Source organism: Argopecten irradians, chromosome 2 (assembly GCF_041381155.1).
Source record: "Argopecten irradians isolate NY chromosome 2, Ai_NY, whole genome shotgun sequence".
Classification (NCBI taxonomy): domain Eukaryota; kingdom Metazoa; phylum Mollusca; class Bivalvia; order Pectinida; family Pectinidae; genus Argopecten; species Argopecten irradians.
Window position 1 is genome coordinate 8,763,479 of NC_091135.1, and position 20,194 is coordinate 8,783,672.

Consider the following 20,194-nt stretch of genomic DNA (forward strand, 5'->3'; position numbering starts at 1 on the left):
AACAACAGCTCTTTGATCGTATACGGTCTATTATCCGTGTTTCGCCTTTGATCTCTGAGTTAGGATTATACACAGTGCTTAACAAGACGCGAATGGAAATGACGTTAACTCGACGTCTTCTTTACAACGTAATCATTTAATAGATTTTATAGTTTCGCGAACTTTTATTGAAATAATTAAAGTCTATTATCATTTGTAGACTGTGATGGTCACGTAAGCATCATTTTAATTCTGTATCATTTATACAGAGATGACAAAGACAACTTTATTGAAGGAAATGAAAACAATTCAAACTCAAAATACAGGATGTAATATTTTCAAGAAATATTTATTTCAGTTGATAAGTGGCCATTCTCAACATCAAACACATTGGAGGTAGAGAAACTTAACCATAAAAAACATATTATTTTTTTTTTTTTTTCGTGTGAATCTTTAATCTTATTATTTATCTGATGTATCAATATTCTAGAGATTTTATCACAGATTATAACAATGAGATCCTTTTTTTTTCAAAAAGATGTCAGTCAGAACCAATATACATCAACAGTGTAAATTGTTGTATAACCAGTTGGGTGTTGACACAATTTTGATATTGTACAATGTAAACCAGCTTATTTCCGCGTGATAAATATTTCGCGAGGAATTTGAAATCGAGAAAAGTAATCGTCATGAAATGATTCAAACACAGATACACCTGGCTCCAAGATCATGAAATAGTCGTAAGTCTAAAACAGTCCTAGAATTAGCCAATTACATATGACGTTACAAAAAAGTTTTTAATTGGCCAACCAAAAACTTAAGTATAGGATTGTTTCATGGTCCTGTTGCCATAACAATTAAACAGGGTCATTCGCGAAACTAATTAACGTGACGAAAATACGTTAGGTAGTTGCATTAATCATGTATAAAATACACATCACAGTACAATCTATTTCACCTCATGACTGAAACAAGATATGTAAATTTCAAGAGAGACAAATGCATGTAGATTTCATGAATTTCTCAGCTACAGAAAAGGTATTATAGATATTCATTTTGTACAGTAGTAACAGAACGTTATTAACTTTCCGCATATTTTACTATACAAACTTGGTGTCATACAGTAAATAATCTGTGTCGATCGTACACAATGTATTATACATATTCAACATCCTGCAAATCGACAACCCGGATTATGATTTATTGATCAAAACGGCTGATCCTCAATTTGCTGTATTTCATAGAGACTTTCTCTCTCAACATACACAGAAGATAAACCATATGGCTCACTCGTGTATTCATGAAAGTTGTATACCCCCTGCGTGTGTCAATAGGCAACGCTCATCACATCTGGTATACGATTTGGAGAATCTAATTTCCGAGTATATCCCGGATATAGAATTATTCGGCAAGATGCTCGTGATACTTTTCACTACGTATGTAGGACCTTCATTGTATCGCTTTGATTTATATGTTAATCTACAGAACGACTGGTACGGATTATGTTTGTAGAAATTTAAATCTTGTTAATAGAATACTCTCAAATGGAAGTTTATTTGGAAGGTGCCTTTTCTGGACCTAGAAATTCAATTTCTATCGGAATTTGTCTACGCAATTGAAATGGAGGTCATCAAGGGAGAGAAATAGATAAACGACAAATGAATTTGTATTTTGTCGTCAGAATGAATGTGATGGAAAGACATTTCCTACACATAAACTTAAGACACAAAGACACAAACTGTGCCGCAAATATGATAGTCTACCTTAAACAATAAAAAAAAATATTTGAAATAAACTAAAAATGTCCTGCATAAAATATGAAAGTCACGACACACATTAGTCAAATCTTTGCCAAATAGGGATAAGCCAATTCGAAATCAGAACCGATTTGTCAAAGAAAGGCCATCAAGCGATTTTATAAAATGCGTCCCATTCATATCATGTAGTGACGTACAAAGCAATATCAATGATCAGTAATTGTTTAATTGAAGTGGGAAAACATGGCAATATTACACCGAGGTTACAAGTAAGTGTGAATTTGAAGATAGAGAAAACATCAAGATAAATGTTTTGTTAAATCTCATTATGCAGATGTACCAGAATAATTGTAATCTTAAAATTTATCCTTAAAGTTATACGTGCCGTAACTGTGCGAACATTTTGAAATGTTATTTTTCTTCGGTCATCTAATGAAAACATCTATGTTTGATGAACTAAACTGTTAAAGACATTCAAATGGACAGGGGAACTTGTATGAAATAAACGCAGGCTACAACACAGAATTTATTCACTTATGTATGCTTAAATGGAAACTCACTTTACAATTACAAATAACAATGCAAAAAAAAAATGTAAATATGAAATTGTAGACCAAAACCTGACTTGGTTGTGTGATCTTATGTACTCACACCGATCTTAAGCAGTACTGCCAAAAATCATTTTCAGTTCCTATTTATACTTGCCAAATTAAAACCTATGCATTGTAAGTACTACTATTGCAATGTTCATAAACGTGGTAGTTTTATAGTAAATAAGATATTAAAAGCTCTTCTTGATAAGTGAGTAAAGGAATTACGGCACATGTAACTTACAGAAGTTTGATTATGAAATCAGTGATCATTTAAAAAAAAAACAAACCCTAAAGTTGAATTTAAAACATAATCGGAGAAATATACAAAATAATACGTTAGGCTGAACCGTTACATTGTTATAAGGAACGTTGGATGAAACGTTTTTGGAATGTAGTTTGGGTAGTAAGGTTGCAAGATAAAATAGACAAACACACCAGTATTTCTAATTTGTATTTGTCATAATGACAATAGGTGATGAATTTGTGTCAATTGCTTACATGGAATTTAATACATGAGGATGACCCTATACTAAATACATGTATATATCAAGGGGGTAGATGTTGAAAAGGTTCTGCTTACATGACTTCAGAAGAAGTAGAAGAGAGGGTTACTGTAACTATATTACGCAATTCAAAGGTTAGTAAAATCTGATCCAAGGATTCAAACTCTCATGATACATGTGTTAATGACCAGTGTCGGAATGATTTATCGTACGAAAGGTTTAATGTTTCAAAATTTCTCGAGAGACGCATTTGGCACTTCGTTAACGTTTGACATGACAATTATTTTGCTAGGTGACAGTAACATCCTCGCGGGTCATGGCTGTAAAATTTACCGTCTATAAAACGAGAATTAATGAGACAAATAAGAAGGGAGACAACTATTCGTACAATCATAGTACATCTGCCTACTTAATACAGTTACAATTTCCAAAGGAGTACTCGTAGATTTCCCATTGACCTGATCCACATGCGTATCTCGTATGTTAACTTTTAATAAGCTGATGGTAAATAATTCATTGTTAAAATGAACATTTGTGAAAAATGCAGTATATGACATGTGTGAATCTATCCGTGTATCTATTCCGTCTATAGAACAATGGGGCATCACGTAAATCTATTGTGAAGAGATGAAAATATATATTCCTGTCGAGCATGTAATAACTGTTAATATCATTTGAAGGATATTACACGTGAATGTAAATATGTATATCCATCTGCATATGTGTCATATCGGTATCGTACAAAATTAGATATTCGTTATATGAAACCATCATGATTAACGGATAAACACAATGCATTAACAAAAAAACCAACAAATTAACCATGCAGAGTTAATGACACATTTACTAGTAAACAAAATCGATATTCAAATTGCATTACTTCTTTATTTATATTGTATTCTTTTGTTATCTTCTAGTTTTGTTATATAATCAAGACCCAGGAACAAACGAGGTTGTTGCAGTCAGTATATCGTAATATAATGTTTTTTATAATTCGTCATTTTGTTTTAGAATTGATTTGAAATGTCTTCGTCACCGCGATTCTATCAGAAATACATTGATTACTGGAATAGATTTAGATATCATGTGCAAGATTGCAATAAACGCAAATTTGCAAACACACGCGATAGAATACTTCACCATTCGAATATTGATGTTCGCCTTCCAATTCTGTTACCAAACATGATGGTATATCTTGCGATACTTTCGGAGGTAGAATGAAGTCACAACCCTTTTTATTTCACTGTTTAATATCTAATTTAATGGAAACAGTAGTTACAGTTGTTTAATCGCACAGCGTTCTCAAAACAGCGTGCGCACATCATCCAGACATCGTTCGCATAAAATGTTCGCAACCGTGTGATGCGCGATACACACCGCTGGATGTGGAACGCTGGTTTGATTAACATTACGAATCATTAGCTGTCGGAATGACTTATCGTCATCAAATCACGTCAATAGAGGGTCAGTTTTCAATTTTTGTTTTCAAATTATTTGCAATTTGCTAACAGATTATATATACAATAGGGTTTAGCTACACTGTCACATATACGGTTGTGTGCATTTAGAAGTGAAAGCGTACAATATTGTAATATTTTAATAGAAACTTTTTAGAAAAATTAAAAAAAATATATCTTCATACATGTTTATTAACCTCCCCTTTGGTGACTCGATGTTATAGTGTAATCATACTGAAGTACACTGTTGATATCATCATTCGCTCAATCCACATACTAGTACCTATATACAATTGTAATAAAATGTAATCAATGTCTGGTAAATAACAAACCAGCTCTCTCGCACTCACATATAAGGCAATATATTTGCGTGCAATATGAGACTGGGACTTTTTCAGAGAAGGGGAAAAATATGTCCCTGTTACAAATTGCGTACTTTTAACAGGTTACTGTCCATGATTTCAAATGAGTACGATTAAAAACGCCATGTGCCTCCTACTTTCTGAGCAAAGAAGAATTGCTGCTGTCAATATGGAGTATGGGTGAAATGCTTAAGGTTGGAAAAGAATCAAACTCATTGGATTTTTTCACGTATCGTATCATCGACAGATAGATCAAAAGACTGTTCATCTATCATAATGGTCTTTATCCTTCGTATTCAGAATGATTTCCTTGTACAATTATTTATGTATATCTTATATTTAGTCATTTTGAGTTCTAGATATTTAATTGCTGCATCATGTTCTTTCTGAGTCAGAGGAATGTTTCTATATAGAGTCTAAAAATAGCTTGAACTTTTCGTTCTCGTTCCATCAATCTCGTTTTGTATATTCTAAATGAATTCATGAAACGGGATTAAGAAAACAACAAAACGAAGAATAGACAATTATAGACAATCGTTATTGACCTTTTGCTGTTAGGGATGACCTTGGACAAAGATTATGCAAATATCTTAACAGGAGACGGACGAAGATGCGATAAACGTTACCAGTATGTGATTGAATCCCGAAATAGCAACATTGGAGATCTAGAGTTCATTTAGAAATATTTTCGTCAATACTCCACGACAATGTCATTGAAGTAATTCTTACTAACCAGTGTGCGCGCCCTTAGTATTTAAGTCTTAATGGCCATGAATATTCATGAACATGGTGGTCATTTGTGCAAATACGATGACACAATATTGATTTGCATTTAGTCTGGCTGATTCACTCTAGACAAATTGGGCACAGATACACCCATAAAATGCTTCCAAGGTTGGGCTGCATATACCATATTCGTTAACATTCCAGTGACTTTACGTAACATCACATTTCAAATCAAATCTAAGCGGGCGATAACACATATAAACATTTCTTTACTGGACTGAGACAAATAATGTCATGAGCTGTAATGATAGCATAGGACATTTCGTTGCTGATATACAGAAAATATTTGGCAGTTGTTCTTTCAACTCTTTTATTTTATGATATCCACATATCTCCATTTCCATTCCTAATGTTTATTACCGGCAAATATACATCTTCTGTCAAGTTTTATGTAAGAGCGGTCATTCCAGGAAATGTGCCGACACTTCATGTCACCGAATGTACTGCCTTGCGTTTTTAGGATCATGGGTTCATTCACTACCACGATACATTTGTTCCTGTTTCAAATTCTGTTGAAGAGATTAAAAACTAGCGGAACTTTATAAAAAACAATATTTCCAACATATTTTATCTCAACACATATATACTTATATTATATAATTTTACATTCAGTCAAGTGGGATCCAGTAGTGCGACAACGTGATATGCCAGGATATTTTAATTTGTTAAATGCGTGTTTTCGATTTACGTGTAAATATTTTTCAATGTCAAATTCGATAAATGCAGCCGCCCAGATGAACAATTACGTTTAAGACTGTCAAACATCTGCTTGAAAGTAATGAGATATTTTGTATGAAAATATTGAATATTTCCCACTTCAGTTCTCTGTTATGAGATGTGACTGTCATTTTTCCCACTCATTGTCAATCAAATCTAATAGCGGAATTATCATTAATATTAGTGATCGGCAGATGAAATAAAACAGGTCGGGTGCTCGTTACTGATAAAATGTTATTATCCGATCGTCTGTAACAATTCCGATTAGAAATACCAATACTTGCTGACATATGTCATAACAAACATAAATCTAACAGGCTTCCAAACGTTTCTCAGGAAACGGGACAAAGCGACACTTTCACACACCACAAAGAGGAATTTCCGGGACAGGGAATGGGAGCCGTTATCCGATTGAGTGGAATCCTGATGGATTGAAACATTAAAAGTGTCTATAGATTCTATCTCTGATAGAATATTGTCTTGGTGCGATACAACACCACGCGTTCGTTATCGTCTAGGGGCGTTACGCCACCTTGCGATTTAATGTTGTGTTCATCCCCGGCCTTACGTAGGGAACAGCATGGCAGCAGACGACCGAAGCGTATACAGCTATTGTTATTCTACTGTATCCAAGACCACAACCAATCCATTGTCTTTGATCTCAAGTCACGAAACAAGTACATTAAGGCCAATTGTTACATGTGTTTTCAATCGACTAATTTTATGAATTTAATCAATTAGCTTAAGGTAATACAATTTCATTGTCTCATCATCATTATGCTAATTTCTCTGATGATGAGTAAATGCTTACTGAGTTGTACTGTTAAAAGTAGTCTTTATTTTTCATTTGAAATATAAGCACCGCTTAACACCATTGGCGATATCATTTGGTTGATATTTTGAAGAATCTATATCGAAGAGACACAGACAGTCTCATGTTATAGAATCATAACCAAAAAGTAACAACGTATAATCAAATAGTGGATGGCGCTCGACACATTGCCTTGTTATACCAAACAAAAATCAAAATTTACATTTCACGTATTGCTGCATTAAACAGTATGTGATGACAGACACCTTATTCATAGAAATAACATGTAAACAAGAATTTTCTTCCGCTGAATTACTTTTTTATTACAGTAAGCAAACTTCTTCCCTAAAACTAATATTTTAATTGTATTTGAGGCAATATTGCGGCGAATTATTGACGTGAATGCCTTTCACCCGCGAGTTGTTTTACAGTATACGATACACATGTTCATCTTCTAACTAGGTCATCATTCCTTTAGCACATTTAGCCCTCATCCATGATAGCAACTAATGTAGTAAAATTGACAGCAATCAACATCCTTCAAGAACAACGGAAATTAACTATTATGCCTATGGCAAGCGTATATCTTTTCGCCAGTAGTTGTTTAGCAACTGGAACGAGAGCTTTCACGATCTGCTATTTTTCTTTATTAGCCATAACGTGGAAGAGGCCCTATCACTGCAACGATGACATGTCATAATCGTCCCAGAATATGTTATCTTAAGATATGGTTTTAATCTTTTTAATAACTTAAAATTATTTTTGATAAATGTCAATAGTGTACTTTAAACCATCTTCCTTTTGCGGCTTCTAAACTTCGCGATTTTCATTTCGAAATAATTTTGCAAAAATCATTCTTCGCGGGTTTACATGAAACAATTGAATGATAATTTAAATAGGGATTGAATGTATTTTCTAATTTCATAGCGGCTATGAATAGCAGAAGCTATCTACATACTGTATCTTGTGGATCGCGTTAGAGCTCCTCGGAAGATTTGTAGATAGCTTCTGCTATTCATAGCCGCTATGAAAATTAGAAACATACCTTCAATCCATATATTTATATTAGAATACTTTATTTAGATAGGAATTATTGAAAGGTTATTATATCATATTTAAAATTATGACACCCAAATACGACGAGAAACGAAATTAATGGAACAGCTGGATGACAAAGTCGTTTCACAACGTCGCGTTTTCAAGCTTCCGCCTTCCGGTCGACCTATTTTTGCAAATGACAAACGATAAACAAGAAACATAGTTTAAATAAGATTTGATTGACTTATTACAGTACACCCTTAGTTGATTCTCTATTAAGAAACAACACATTATAAATTATCCATTAAAATATTGAGGGGAACTATTTTTATTGATATGAAACTGGCGTATTGATTGAAATCAGCTGATCGATGCGCAAGGACCGTTGTATTCATAGTGTTTTCATAGGCAAATGCTTGTTTTCGTCAGTTGGTTGATTTGTATAGTGACGAAATACTCAGAATGTAAATATATCAATATGGATGATGAAGATATTCATTCACGGAGATAAACTTTTACGAATTTACTTAGATTACGAAATTCGGGGCAGTAAATTACACGTGAATGGAAGATGGATTACACTATGAATAGAATAAACGGATTTAAAGACGATACCAGATTTTGAATTACTTTTTACAGAGTCTACATTAATACATAAATACCTGTATTTCTACGAGTACCACACATTTTTGAGCGACATCAATTGAGATGCTAAAATTGCTGCAGGAATGTATTTAGTTTCAAACTTGGGAATATTTTCCCTTCCTCCTTACTAAATTACAATCTAGCATCATCCTTGACACTAGCATAGTCTCATGTTTGACCGTGATATGAGCTTTTAATTCTGTAAGGAAGGCTCTGGGCTGTTCTCCAATTTGCTACGCTGTTTATCTTTCAGCAAAGAGTATGGCGATCGGTCGGTCCATCATCCATATGTAACCGATACGGATATGATGTTCAATGTCTTTGGCAGTACAATTGTAATAGTATGCTTCACTGAGATAGCACTATAAAACAGTTTCCACAATTACAATGGATAACAGCATGGAATTTCACAGACTACACAGACAACCAGTAGTACAGTGTATACAAGTAATGTCGTCATTATTTTTTGTTGTTATCATTTTTACATTAACGTCTTATTAAAAACAGGGCCATTTAAGCGCGGCCTCTCATGTATGCAAAGTCTTTCGTTGTCTGAATGTCTGTATGTTTGGGAACCATTAAATTGTATAATGGACAAAATAATTATTATCTGAATGAACGAGTTTGTTGTCGAAATGGAAAAGAATAAACTGGGGATCCGGACAAATGGAATTGAGAGACTTGCATGTTTCTCGCTGGAAACTCATGTCCTGGACTGTCTTCTGGGACTGTTTGTCTATACACTATGTGTAAAACATAAGTGAGATAAAGCAGTATGCTAACGTGTCGATATACATGCATGTATTTGTAGATATACATATTAATGTTTAACGAAGTACAGAATACAATACAAACGACACACGGATGCCCCTATGTTAACAGTATATGGCATGTAATACTACAGCGATAATGACCTGTATAGCCGCCTTTAGCCCAATGCCAATGATGACAGCGGTAGACAGTGATTGAGGTGTCTGGGATATTATTAGTTTATTAGAGCTATAGTCCACCACCACGGAGAGATTTCGAGGCAACACGCGAGATAGGAACTAAGCATGCGCCTGCATAAAGATTTACTTTATGCCTCGCGATTTTTGGCGCGAGATTTATTTTCTTGATTTCTATTTGCCCGCAAAATTGAACCTCACGCGAAAATTAGTTTTTTTTACATTATACGTCGTTTGGTAATTAAAAACCCGTCCTACTGTGAATATAAGTTTGCTTGTATGTTGATACTTGAACGTATACTGTATACAATTTGTTAGTCATTTAAAGTTGTGTATTCTGTTCCCTATCCATGATACTAGCGTCTACGATGACAGATTTTTTTTTTGCGTGACAAAATGACCACAATTTCTAAAGAGCTCCCTCACCACAAGCACACATAGAGAGGGCATCCCAGTGTATACGGCCGCATGTGTAAACTCAAAACTAAAATAAAAAATATACAAGTAAGCCTAACCGAGTGTAAACCATATCATGTTCACAGTAACACTTTGTCGAAAAAAATACAATTCTGCATAGTTTAAAGGTTTAAAAGTTTATTTTAGGTTTATAGGCGAAGTCTTGAAAACCTCTGTTCAAAAGGATTACACTGAATATGTCTTTCAGCTGCTGTCAAAATCGAAATTGAAAAGTATTAAACGGCTAAAAGCGGGATATAAAATACTATTTAAAGAATAACAATATTGTATTGATATCGACGATGGTTTAACGGAATCGAGTTATACTGTAACGTTTATGACAGGTTTTACATCTCATTTGAATTACTATTTTTGACACATCGTCAATCACCAAATTCATGCGTGAAGTCGTGAACATGGTAATGCCAATAATGTGACGATAAAAGTCGGCTTAGTTCAAGTGATGGCTTTATAAGCGAAATATCTTTACGGATTACGAGCCATAGTGGCCATTTATCGTATAAGATGGACGTACATAGGTATTTTAAATGAACAAAGCCACGTGTAAATAGCATCGATGCACAAACGCACAGCATGAATATACAAAACGAGTGTTGTTTATGTTGTTTGACACACACAGCTGCTTAAAAAATGTATCATCATCTCCTGTTGCAGATAGTCATGTACTCATTCATTTCTACAACTATATTTGCTGCAGGTATCAAAACATTGAAATATCACAGGTAATCTACGTCATAGCAAAATAAAGAGATTCCATATATGAGATACCGGTAATATCTGAATCTCAGCTTCGCCAAATCTATTCAAAATACTATGATAGCAGAATGACGTTTAGAATAAGATAGTATTGAGACCACACGTTTTTATTTCCTGTAGCTTCATTACGCCATTTGCATCGTACGTGGTGGTATTTGAAAGAAGATACTTATGATTGTCTTGCGGTATCGACGGTATCGTTTGTGAATGTTTAATTCCCATTCCTAGGAAGTGCTACGGCTTTATAATAACGTAATGATTACGTTTTTTGTACACTAGCTGACATTTTGCTATCAAATCTTTGTCCATATGAAATTTTATGCAACGAGATTTAAAACTTATAGTGTTTTTGTAGAATGATCATACTGACGTCAGAATTCACTGACTGATAGTTTTTCCGCCTACCATGTCGGTACATTATTTCAGGTGAAAATTGAATTAATGCAATGTATCGACATACATGCTCACATTTTAAAACAATAACCGAACCACGATAACGTGAAAACGCACTAGGAAAAAAAGTCTGCTTAAGAAGCAATGACATTTCATACCCATTCAATCCAGGAAAGGTAATGTTTGCTTTGAAAAAATATTTCATGATAGTATGGCAAGGACTTTGTTGAGAATACGATGTTGCTTGATGTTGTGCACAACAGCTGGAAACATGTGAACCACATATGTAAGAACTCGGAGCACAATCACAAATAGTCTAAAAGTGTTAGAAAATATACTTGAGAACCCAATTTTCATTATCCACTATATTGGGCTTTAGGATATCTTCTGATCGAGAGGACATCTGGACGAAATCCGAAAGATGTCGGAAGTGGGAGGAAAAGACCCTTAACATTTTAGAATTGCATGTCTCTCAGCACAAAAAATGTGCAACCGTGCGCACATGTCATTTGACAGATTACTACATGTCCCTGTCGGGAAAACATCAAGGTAATTAATGGGTATGGTTATAAATGATCAAGATTATAGCATTTCAATCGCATTGCAATTCGATACCATGTTCCCGGAAACTTTCTGTGTCTCAAAGGAAAAGTTTTTATTACCAAGACTAATAAGCTTTAATTTGACATTAAATTTCTGAAAAGTGGCAGTTAAGCTGAAGCTTTTAGCATGGCGAGGGAGTGGGCCGTCTGTTATTTATCAAATTAAGTAAGAGAGTTTGTTTTAAGTTTGCGAAATTAATTAGAAAACCTTGACTTGATATTAACGTAATATTAAATCTATTAACGCACTGTAACGCCTGTACTTGTGGGTGTTGTCCGTCTTTGAGTGATTGCGTTGGTCGTGTCACGTATATAAACCAATGACGTAAGAGTAGTGCAGATACTTGTACCGTGAAAGTATTAAGATTTACGCATGCGCATTTATTTTTCTCATTGCTGGCAGTAACAAATGATGAATCGGGTAAAAATTATAACCGATGCAGCTCGTTAATGATCAAATACGGTGATGCTGTTTAGAATAATGACTTTTCTGTCAGAAGAGCACACACGTAATTCATTTTGTACAATTACATCATTCGGTGACATGATATATATAGTTACACAGCGTTATCAGTTATTTATCAACCCTTTCCTCAAGATACGTAGAACATACAAAAGTAGAAATGATCTAATTTCCCACTATTACAATTGGCATGGTCACGTGGAGGTCAATATTTTTAATAATAAGACCGATGTTTCCATACTATATTTAGGAACAAAATTACACGAATAATATTACCATGCTGAGTTTTACAGGGCGGTGTCCTCGAGGCACCTATCTTCTTGTAATCAACACGCATATCAAATGATGCAATTACATGTATTTCTACCACAAATATCACATATGATGTTAAAGATAAGAGGTTTTCATTTGTTGATATTTTAAACGACATGTTAGAATCCAATAGTAATGACCTCAATTAAATTTACCGCAACGGAGGTCTGATGATGATAACTAGTTTTCTCTAGAAGTGATAGAAGTGCTCATTATTAGATATGAATGGAAAACTATTATTTTGACTTATCATTACTTCATGGTAATCACAAAAGAACATGTCAATTGTTGTGTCGATATTCAACTATTTGCACTCTTGAATAATTCTGACATGTGTCTATGAATGCCTCAGGTGGCATACGTCCTATTATGTCTCAATTAGAGTCCAATTACAAAAGATAAATTCCAAATTGCAAATAAGGAAACAGAATTCAGACTCACGGAGGACTAGTCTCGTGGGGCATTCTAATAGAAAGACAAATTCTTGAATTTCCGGAATAGTTTCAGACAATTAAAGGAAAAATGGGTTAGAACACTTCAGGGGGTTGCCAATAGGGTGTCATTCTAACAAAGTATTGTGCTTTAAATATTCCGGAATAGTGTTAGACCGATTTTAACGGAAGTGTTTTCGAGTAATTAAACGTTAGTCTCAAAGTTGTCTGGTGTAATCCCGGAATATGTTGATGACATGCAGGTGATTTAAATGAAGTATTTAAAACATAAATGGATTTTCTACAATGTGTTTTCCTTGAACATAATTTTTGATCTGATTTAAGAAAAAGCAAAAAACTACTATCTGCATTTGACCTCGAAAATATAATTAGTTGGCTAGGTGGATAGTTTGTTGAATGGACATTACGTACCAACCGGTGTCATTCAAACACGGTGCCCCCTTCATATGTTTTGGTATGCTACGGTATATACACGTACCCGTGTTGTGTCACTTTGCAATCGTAGAATCGTTTGACCATTTTATATTATCATCTCACTTAAGCACACCGCCAGAGACACCGGACAGCACATACCACTCGGTCATATTATACTGACAATAGACAAAGCAGTGCACGTATTTTCACTAATTTCGCAGAAAATACCACTTTTATAGACTCTAGTGTCTCGCCCAGAGGACAGAACCACGGCCATTCTTCCCAGGGGCGAACGAAAGACCAAAAGTGAGGCTGTGTCACGGAAGAGGTTATGAGTGAAGAAGAGAAAATTTAGTTAGGAAGAAGACACCGTCGGAAACCATGGTTGGTTGAACGCACTTACGCTTGATTTCATCACGATACAATATAATACATAATGTAGCAATCGCGACATCTCGGGAGTAATTTCCGTCAATATATTTCCGAAGATTCCGAATTTCTCCGTGGTGATCTGATTGACTGTATATAAACATAGTTCAATCAAACGTGGATCACCGGCGATGGTAAGAAGTTAAGGGAAAACATAAAGTATTAAATAGTTACCTTTTAGATATACATGTATGTTATTGTGATAATCACATTGGAAGTACAATGTATATTCTTTGGCACTTCAATGTTTTAAAACGAATTACAGCCCCCGTTTACAGATGTACACTGGTCAGTCATTATTTAGTACACCCATATGTTCATTGTCGCTTTGGCATTGCAACAGGGTCAAATTAGGTTTATTTGTTGAACTGATTAACGGCCCATCGACAGGTTATATTTAATTAAGTCAAGCAAGGTTAACGTTCTATGAGGCACGTACCTGCACCTGCGACAGTCAGTGTCCTTGAATTGCCAATCTTGTAAATGTACACGCATATTGCTTTATTTTCTAAGAAAACAGCGCAGCCTTGATTGACATTTATTTATTTACTTGATTTTAGGTCGGGGAGTTAAGCTTTAAAGGGACAATTCAGTCGAAGAGAACATTAAAATTTGTACATATATCGGAAAAAACCAAGTTCTAATGGAAATTAGATTAGTCGGTTTTACTGTGATATGCCTGAAAAGCCCATGGTGGTGACATGTGTGTGAAATGTTCAAACTCGCTCGCTGTCCGCCATTACACACTGTGGTCGAACTTATTGTATGTCGAACCCTGTCCCTTGCTCGTGGTGTAGTATGTTTACCTTATTAGGTGAATTGTCTTGCCTAAAAAATAATTCTATCACCTTCTCAGTGGTTATGCAGTTCATTTGTTTAACGTGCGTGACTTTAGCTCGGGTATGGGTACAGCGTCCATATTGTACCTGCTTAATCGTATTGATCAACGATTTGATATTTCAGCGATATATGTTAAAATACTTAACTTTGTCGTGGAATTGGTTAATGTTTAACGTTATGTGTTTCATAAGAAATGTAGAACAATACATTTATGTTATATTTTGCTTCTTGGTTATGTAAAATAATTAGCCTGAGCGATTTGTCTCTTTAAAATGCGTTAATCAGTTGTATTATGGAAATTATTGTCAAAACACACTCTTTTTAGCGTGCAGGAATACTTAGTTTACACCAAGTCTTGCTCTTCGGGTTCAATATCTTAAAGTTCAAGAGGTATCCGGTAGGAACTACCGCGAGTTCGGGTTTCAACAAAGATTTGTTTGTTTCGTAAATTAACGTCCATTGTCATTCCGGGATAAAAATGTAATATACCGTGTGACAATGGAATGCATGCAACTTTCAAGTAATGACTATGGTATGATAATATATAACACATGGAATACCTACTTTAATACATGTACCCAGCCCATCAGAAAGCAATTAAAACACTCCACTATAAATATTATCGGTACCATGTATTACCACAATTAATTAATGTTTTATTACAACTCTCGTGGATGCGAAGCGGTTTATGATGAGAGTACACTCAGATTGTTGTGTTATATCTCCAGGAGGGCTGAAGTTGGTTGCGAGTTCCTAGTTCCTAGTTCCGTTTAATAAACGGAACTAGGAACCAGACCCGAGTTCCGTTTAACTTAAACGGAACTAGGAACCAGACCCGAGTTCCGTTTAAGCTTATACGGAACTAGGAACCAGACCCGAGTTCCGTTTAACAAAAGTACTGGCCAACGAGCCGAGTTCCGTTTATTAGGATTTCTACCTCTAATTGAATGTTCAATTACATATTATATATCGGAATCGAACTCGGAGCTTTCAGCAGCGATACGACACAGAATTAATCTCTATAACACAGATTTCCTTAAACGGATCTGACACCTAGACCTCAGTTCCGTTTAACTTAAACGGAACCAGGAACCAGACCCGAGTTCCGTTTAAGCTTATACGGAACTAGGAACCAGACCCGAGTTCCGTTTAACAAAAGTACTGGCCAACGAGCCGAGTTCCGTTTATTAGGATTTCTACCTCTAATTGAATGTTCAATTACATGTTATATATCGGAATCGAACTCGGAGCTTTCAGCAGCGATACGACACAGAATTAATCTCTATAACACAGATTTTCTTAAACGGATCTGACACCTAGACCTCAGTTCCGTTTAACTTAAACGGAACCAGGAACCAGACCCGAGTTCCGTTTAAGCTTATACGGAACTAGGAACCAGACCCGAGTTCCGTTTAACAAACATACTGGCCAACGAGTGGAGTTCCGTTTATTAGGATTCCTATCTCTAACTGCATGATCAATTACCTATTATATACAGGAATCGAACTTAGAGCTTCCATGAATAATACAGCACAAATGTCCTTAACACAAGTTTCCTTAAACGGATCTGACACCTAGACTCCAGTTCCGTTTAACTTAAACGGAACTAGGAACCAGACCCGAGTTCCGTTTAAGCAAATACGGAACTAGGAACCAGACCCGAGTTCCGTTTAAGCTTTAACTGAACTAGGAACCAGACCTGAGTTCCGTATAACCCCACGCTTGTATAAACATTTGTAAAGCTCATCTGACCTGAAGGGCCTGATATCGAATATAATAATATATGATATCTTATATAATTCGATCAAATTCTGGATGGACCTTGCTTCTTCAATAAATTTTAAATTGGCTTGCCATATTTACAGATATCTTTATCTAATCCCCATGGTAAAAGGATTTTATTTTTAATTTTAAATCTAACAATGTTTCATCGAAATATTTAGATTTCCAGATTATTTTTCTCCATTTATTTTTATTTTTATGTGAAGGAGTATTTCAAATTAATATTTTTCTGATATCTTAATATCTTGTTAAATTGATGTGCATTTTATCGAACTGCAAGCATAAACCAAAACTGCCTTCGAAATTTACATGTATATTGTACCTGTTGATCTTGGTTAAGAATATCCTTCCGTGAGTCAACAAAATAGATCACGAAGAATCACCTGTTTTATGAAGTAATTGTCACAAAAACTCTTACAGTTGGAAATAGCAAAACAGGCTTCACGATTTGCTTAATTTAAATCTCCATCATATAATGATGCTTTCAATATCATATGATTATGAGTGCAAATCAATAGTGGTAGAGAGTCAGTCCCAGCATTTTTACAATTTTGAATTCGTTTAAGGATGCTACCATCGCAATATGAGTACTATCCCATACTTAATTTCAGAGAAAAAGTCGTTTATATGGAAATAAACAATTTGACCCCTTTTGGCCCCGCCCCTCAGGCCCAAGGGGATAAGCCACACCATTTTTATAATTTTGTATCATCGCCCCATACAGATACACTACCTTTGCAATATGAGTTGTTATATATCGTGCTTAGTTTTAGAGAAGAAGTCTTTTATAAGGAAATTAGAGTTTTTTTTCAATGTTAAGCCACTTTCATGATATAATACTTACTATAACTTTATAATTCAAATTCACTACATACACCAATTTTTATAGCCCTGAAAACATTATGTTTGAGAATCCCGTCTCCCTACCGTACCTTATTTCGTACTCGACGAGAGTATATAGAATGATGTCCCTTCCTAAACACCTCTATGTAGCCACGAGGCCAAATGACTGATGATGAAAGGGAGGGAGGACAGAAGAGTGGAACCCCATAAAGTCATTGTTAGTTTTACATCATGTAAACTGGTTTTACATTGAAAAACCTCAATTTCTTTACAGTAATACGCTACTATAACTTTAGTATGCGAATTTGTCTTTCTTACCGTAATGGCGAGTCCGAAGCCAGACAGCCCAGTCAAATAGTAAATGTAGGGGACAGGCCCCAGGCAGAGAATATAAAACAGGGTTGAATGAACAAAGGTAAAAACGGATATACCTCTCCGTGGAAAGAGGTGCACCATTGTGAAACCTGCTCGCATAAGGTTAAAAGACCATAAATGCATTTAATGTATACTGAGAAGGAACAGTCACAGACTGAGTCATCGAAACTGGGCCCAAGGAAAACAGTCCATCAGAGTGGAAGGACAGAGACCGGAGGTGAAAGTAGACTGACCACGCCAAACGGCAGAAGACATTGATGTCCTGGTACAAGGACCTATTGCGGAGAGCCAAAGAAGTCGCAAGGGGTCTAACCTCATGAGCCCTCACCTTGCATTCCGCATGAGATTGATCATTAGACGGCTCATAAGTAATCTTGATCACCTGACATATCAATGTGGAGATGGACTGGAAGGAGATATCCTGCTGACCCTGTTTTAAGGTCCCGACAGGAACAAAGCATCCGATAATTCTCCCCAGACTCAATAGAGACTGACAGGAAAGGGATTCTAATGGAATGGGGCGAAAAACCTGGATCCCAATTCTTTGCCCAAATTTCAGGATCAGTGAGAAGGGTAACGGCAGAGCTAGCTCTTGCCCATGAAATACGCGAAGAGCGAAAAGACAATGCATAAATATCACTTCTCATGTGGCCTGAGGCAACAGCAAGCAGAAAGACAGTCTTAAAAGTTAAAAACTTTATGAAGTCCGATCCTAAAGGCCCATTAGAAGCCGAAGCCCCCATTTATGACTCTAAAACGAGTTCTAGGTTCCACTGTGGAGCTAACTACTGTACGTTAGGCCTGTCCAGATTGAACCCCCGAATAATGAAAAACAAAGAAATGAAGATCCTACCTCTGGTTTACCACGGAAAGAAAGTACACTGGCAATAGCTGTGTGATAGCCTGCAATAGTACATGATTGTGCTCCCTAAACAAGACAGAGAAGGAAACTCGCAATCAGCTGGGCAGAGGCCATGACCGGATCAATCTTCCTGACGCCAATCAAAGAAGATTTTCCAGCGTGACTGGAAGGCAGCAGAGGAGAAAGACCTAATTGATCGGGCGATGCGAGCTGACATATCCGAAGAAAAGCCTGTCTGAGCTAGGTCTCCTGAAATCACGTCCAAGCGTGAAGGTAACGTCTGGGGCCGATGCTAACGAAAGACATTTGTTTTTGGTGAGAGAACGAGGACGGGCCACCAGAAACGACAAGAGCTCCGAAAACCAGGGTTGACGCGGCAACAGTGGCGCTATCGGAAAGAAGGAGCAATAATGCTCCGGAAACTTCTGTAGAACCCTGCGTCTATGGCCCAAGCCATTTGGTTTGCAACGGAGAGACAAAGGTTGACAACTGATTATTGAGAAAAGAGGCAAAAAGGTCGAGGGATATAGATGCCGTTCTGTCATAACCAGCTGGCGCCAGAACATTTGCGCTTCCTGGAAGATGCTTGACTAAAATTGTTAACTGCATTTCCTTATAGATAGGAATAATACGGAAATACTGATAGCGAGGGCACAAAGGACGTGAGCTGGTGTCCCTTTCTCTCCAGATAAGCGACCACTGTAGAGTTGTTCGTAGCCATTCAAACTGCATTGGAATGCAGAATCTTCTAAAATACCTGCAGAGAAAACAGAAGAGCCATCATCTTCTGCATGTTCCCCAGACCACTCCATCGACTGGCAATGGATGTCGAGGTAAGCCCCTAACACTTCCATGAACGCATCCGTGAACGTGTTAACGGTGGGAGCTGGCATGGACGACAACGAAACCCCCTGAAATACATTTGTAATTGCCTTTCAGAGTACACCACCGAGCAAACCCCATGAGTTGAGATAACACAGAATATTTAGATACCAACGAGGGGCCAGCCGTTGAAGGTCAGAGGAATATCTCTGGCCTTCTCGAATTTCTTCAAAGTTGGAATGACAATACCATGAACCGCGTGGAAACGGTTTCCCAAGAAGACAATGTTTTAAGAAGGGGAACCTCATACTCTTTAAGGAACTAAGCCAACTCTAAGCAAAAGTTTCATGACCAGACGGGTGTTCCGATCCAAAGATTCCCGAACTAGATGGATCATTAGGAATTCGTCGACATAGTTGTGAACATGTCTTAGAGTGCAGAAATCACACTACAACCAGCAGCAGTTGATGGGACACCAAGCTCCAAACCTCTTGCGGATCAGAATTATTCTGGAATAGAAGCCGAGTGTGTAGTCCATAATAGGCACCTCCTCGACCGCGCCCTTTAAAAGCATGGTCCTTAGTTCCTCCCGGATGGAAACTGCCATCTCCGGATCCCCCGAAGGAGAGAAAAAATACATACTTTGACACAAAGTGCGGATGCCGCAAGTATGGAATGCCAAACCGCTCCTTCACTACAGAAAAGGCTCAAGGGTCCTGGGTGATATCCTTCCATTGACTCTAGAAAGAAGGTGGACTGACAATCTCCTACAGGAAG

The 20,194-nt window shown here is 36.4% G+C and overlaps 1 protein-coding gene across 1 annotated transcript in view; it reads right to left on the bottom strand.

Moving 5' to 3' along the window:
- The window catches only part of LOC138314363 (corticotropin-releasing factor receptor 2-like), a 112,818-nt gene that overhangs the window by 23,493 nt on the left and 69,131 nt on the right, over positions 1-20,194 (bottom strand). The window lies entirely within an intron of this gene.